The 5000-nt window shown below is 52.7% G+C and overlaps 1 non-coding gene across 1 annotated transcript in view; it reads right to left on the bottom strand.

Annotated features, from left to right (window-relative positions):
* LOC124729127 overlaps positions 1–1296 on the bottom strand; it is a 1909-nt gene extending 613 nt beyond the window's left edge. Inside the window, exon 1 of the ribosomal RNA XR_007007552.1 lies at positions 1–1296. This exon is cut by the window's left edge and continues 613 nt beyond it. This is a non-coding gene — a ribosomal RNA (small subunit ribosomal RNA).
* Positions 1297–5000: the final 3704 nt, after the last annotated feature.

Here is a 5000-nt window from a genome sequence, read left to right as displayed (position 1 = left end):
CGTGTTGAGTCAAATTAAGCCGCAGGCTCCACTCCTGGTGGTGCCCTTCCGTCAATTCCTTTAAGTTTCAGCTTTGCAACCATACTTCCCCCGGAACCCAAAAGCTTTGGTTTCCCGGAGGCTGCCCGCCGAGTCATCGGAGGAACTGCGGCGGATCGCTGGCTGGCATCGTTTATGGTTAGAACTAGGGCGGTATCTGATCGCCTTCGAACCTCTAACTTTCGTTCTTGATTAATGAAAACATACTTGGCAAATGCTTTCGCTTCTGTTCGTCTTGCGACGATCCAAGAATTTCACCTCTAACGTCGCAATACGAATGCCCCCGCCTGTCCCTATTAATCATTACCTCGGGTTCCGAAAACCAACAAAATAGAACCGAGGTCCTATTCCATTATTCCATGCACACAGTATTCAGGCGGGCTTGCCTGCTTTAAGCACTCTAATTTGTTCAAAGTAAACGTGCCGGCCCACCGAGACACTCAATAAAGAGCACCCTGGTAGGATTTCAACGGGGTCCGCCTCGGGACGCACGAGCACGCACGGGGCGGTCGCACGCCTTCGGCTCGCCCCACCGGCAGGACGTCCCACGATACATGCCAGTTAAACACCGACGGGCGGTGAACCAACAGCGTGGGACACAAATCCAACTACGAGCTTTTTAACCGCAACAACTTTAATATACGCTATTGGAGCTGGAATTACCGCGGCTGCTGGCACCAGACTTGCCCTCCAATAGATACTCGTTAAAGGATTTAAAGTGTACTCATTCCGATTACGGGGCCTCGGATGAGTCCCGTATCGTTATTTTTCGTCACTACCTCCCCGTGCCGGGAGTGGGTAATTTGCGCGCCTGCTGCCTTCCTTGGATGTGGTAGCCGTTTCTCAGGCTCCCTCTCCGGAATCGAACCCTGATTCCCCGTTACCCGTTACAACCATGGTAGGCGCAGAACCTACCATCGACAGTTGATAAGGCAGACATTTGAAAGATGCGTCGCCGGTACGAGGACCGTGCGATCAGCCCAAAGTTATTCAGAGTCACCAAGGCAAACGGACCGGACGAGCCGACCGATTGGTTTTGATCTAATAAAAGCGTCCCTTCCATCTCTGGTCGGGACTCTGTTTGCATGTATTAGCTCTAGAATTACCACAGTTATCCAAGTAACGTGGGTACGATCTAAGGAACCATAACTGATTTAATGAGCCATTCGCGGTTTCACCTTAATGCGGCTTGTACTGAGACATGCATGGCTTAATCTTTGAGACAAGCATATGACTACTGGCAGGATCAACCAGGGAGCTGCGTCAACTAGAGCTGAGCAGCCGGCCGCCCGGGAGTGTGTCCCGGGGGCCCGCGCGAACACGCAAGCGTCCGCTCAATCATTCTGCAAACAGGAGGAGGCTGAGCTCCCCTGCACAATACACCTCGAAACCCTCTCAGGTCCCGGCGGCGCGCAGCGCCGTCCCAAGTACTTGGTCGGGTTCGAGAGAGGCGCAATCGCCCGGAGTTAGGCGAGTAGACGCTTTCGGTGCGACCACCCGTGCTCCCAACTGAGCTTGCCGCTGCCGACAGAGGCCCGGGAGCGTGCTGTCGTGGCATTGCCGGCGGGAGACAACACGCGCCACCTACGGTGACCGGCAGCTCCAACGCCAGCGCCACAGAAGGACAAAAGCCCCACTTGGGTGCCGAAGCGAACTCTCCCAGCACAGCGCACGCGCCAACACATCCGCACAGCTGCGATACAAACCACCAGCGAGAACCGCTGGGGCGACCGAGCAGCAGACGGCGTCGCGGCGCCGAGCGCCGGGCGGCAGCGCATCCTCAACGCACACAGTCCTCAATCGGACCAGCACACTGAAAATGTCCACCGCGCTTCGCACCGGGCCCGCGAGGACCTACTTTGGCCGCACGGCGCCGCGCGCAGGGTGCGCCGGCGCGCAGCTGCGACGCCTGCCGCGTCCGTCGGCCGGCGCGCCTGCCACTGGCCGCCCCCACCAGCCGGCTGTAGCGCGTGCGCCCACGCACCGCGCGGCCAGCACGCCGGGAGGCGCCCCCTCACCGGCCGGGGACGGTCCCACCCAGCCACCGCCGCGTATCGCTTCACACCCAGATGCCGTTCAGTTTCGTCGGCATGGTGGGTATCGCTGGAACAACCGGTTAGTACCTCAACCTATCGTCGCCATCACCGATTCACCCCTAGCGAGAACAACCGCACCACAACAGGTTACCATTTGTTCATTTGCGTAACTTCACCAGAAAACGCAGGCGTCCATCGCCATTTGCAACTTCCACGATTATTGCATGCCTGTGTCAGGTGTCACGCCACACTACGTCTGCCCACATACACGCAACAAAATGTGCACGCCTAGACAATACGTGGAAGGTGGCCCCCGTACGTATGCGATGTCCATTGCTCGAACGACTGTCAACCGGCCTCTGTAGCATGTCGCAGATATGGAACGCGGTGCACCATGCCATCACGGTGTGTGAGGAGAGACGACTAGGTCCGAATACATCAACAGACAGCTCATGCTGATCGCCATCCACGGCGTCCGTTCCTCCCACACGTCTCTATGGCGTACCACACTGCAATCCAGCTCTCATAGGGAGACGACACGTAGCTGCGTGCACAATATTTGCACTGTATGGTCCGCCGTTTTTGGGCGCAGTCGTTGTACGGTCACACATGTGCCACGATGTATCATTCAGTACATAAGGACGAATGTGCAGTACAGATTGTGGTTTACGCGTACGACATTAGCGGACAGTTGACACAGGCCGCACCACAACGTAGCCTGAGTACGTCGCATGCGGAGGGCATTGAACATGCAAAGTTCTCACCAACCAGCTTGCGAAGGCAGGGGGCAAGGTGGGGACGTGGGGAGGGGCGGCATGTACGTCCTGCTGCCATCCACATTACAGTGTACAGCAGGAGCATGTGGAAAGTGAGCAAGACTTGCAAGGTGTTTAACATGAAGCGATACACAGGGGAGCGGGGAGTGCGAGTAGCGAACTATATTGCGAGGGTTGCGGGTGGGCAACACTACACTAATTGAACGAGTCGTATAACAATTACAGAGCAGGTTTAGGCGACAACGTGGGTTACGTTAGGCGACAACGTGGGTTAGGTTAAGGCACGACGTGGGTTAGGTTAAGGCACGACGTGGGTTAGGTTAAGGCACGACATGGGTTAGGTTAAGGCACAACATGGGTTAGGTTAAGGCACAACATGGTTTAGGTTAAGGCACAACATGGGTTAGGTTAAGGCACAACATGGGTTAGGTTAAGGCACAACATGGGTTAGGTTAAGGCACAACATGGGTTAGGTTAAGGCACAACATGGGTTAGGTTAAGGCACAACATGGGTTAGGTTAAGGCACAACATGGGTTAGGTTAAGGCACAACATGGGTTAGGTTAAGGCACAACATGGGTTAGGTTAAGGCACAACATAGGTTAGGTTAAGGCACAACATGGGTTAGGTTAAGGCACAACATGGGTTAGGTTAAGGCACAACATGGGTTAGGTTAAGGCACAACATGGGTTAGGTTAAGGCACAACATGGGTTAGGTTAAGGCACAACATGGGTTAGGTTAAGGCACAACATGGGTTAGGTTAAGGCACAACATGGGTTAGGTTAAGGCACAACATGGGTTAGGTTAAGGCACAACATGGGTTAGGTTAAGGCACAACATGGGTTAGGTTAAGGCACAACATGGGTTAGGTTAAGGCACAACATGGGTTAGGTTAAGGCACAACATGGGTTAGGTTAAGGCACAACATGGGTTAGGTTAAGGCACAACATGGGTTAGGTTAAGGCACAACATGGGTTAGGTTAAGGCACAACATGGGTTAGGTTAAGGCACAACATGGGTTAGGTTAAGGCACAACATGGGTTAGGTTAAGGCACAACATGGGTTAGGTTAAGGCACAACATGGGTTAGGTTAAGGCACAACATGGGTTAGGTTAAGGCACAACATGGGTTAGGTTAAGGCACAACATGGGTTAGGTTAAGGCACAACATGGGTTAGGTTAAGGCACAACATAGGTTAGGTTAAGGCACAACATAGGTTAGGTTAAGGCACAACATAGGTTAGGTTAAGGCACAACATAGGTTAGGTTAAGGCACAACATAGGTTAGGTTAAGGCACAACATAGGTTAGGTTAAGGCACAACATAGGTTAGGTTAAGGCACAACATAGGTTAGGTTAAGGCACAACATAGGTTAGGTTAAGGTACAACATAGGTTAGGTTAAGGTACAACATAGGTTAGGTTAAGGTACAACATAGGTTAGGTTAGGTTAGGTTACACGTTGTTGTAAGGAAAGGTGTAGGGGGGGGCGGGGGCGGCAGGTTCGTTGATAGTGATTATAGTAAGTGAATGCTTGTGACATGATCAGATTTGTCACGTCAGGATGCACCTTTGGCTTATTAGAGGCGGCGCTCCAATTCTATGCTTGTGTCAGACCTGTGTCTTTGACTCATGTCATTGTTTGTGCGCTGTGACAGGAGGTACTATTGTGATGTTGGGTGCACCGTTGTATAGGACATGTGTGGGTGTTGGTGCCTGATCTGCGCAATGGTGGATGTCGAAAGGGTGGGATATTGTATTTTCCGCATGGACCTCCTGGTCTGGTTGTGATAGTGTGGATTGTGTAATGTGGCGGAGAGGATGCACTGGATGTTGTTCCATGCTGGTGCTTACATATTGTATGTGCGCCCGTTAGAAGCAGAGAGTGGTGCGTGATCAGAGTGGCTGGCTGACGTGTGGTTCCCATTGTGGGCAGACTCTTTCAGCATGTATACGGACAGTTGTATATATATTCTGTAGTTTGATGGCTCTGCATTGATTACTAATCAGCGCCGTGTGTACGGGTAATCTGGTTCCAGTCCAAAATGTTCCATCTGTGTACATTAGTGACAAAGACTCCCCTCATGCAGTGGGGCTCGGTCTGTTATAACTCTTCCGCGTAATATATTTGCCCCACGTTTTTGCGACTGCG

The sequence above is a fragment of the Schistocerca piceifrons genome, unplaced genomic scaffold (assembly GCF_021461385.2).
Source record: "Schistocerca piceifrons isolate TAMUIC-IGC-003096 unplaced genomic scaffold, iqSchPice1.1 HiC_scaffold_1193, whole genome shotgun sequence".
NCBI classification, from domain to species: Eukaryota; Metazoa; Arthropoda; class Insecta; order Orthoptera; family Acrididae; genus Schistocerca; species Schistocerca piceifrons.
The sequence above is the reverse complement of the archived record's forward strand: the minus strand, read 5'-3'. Positions and strand labels throughout refer to the sequence as shown.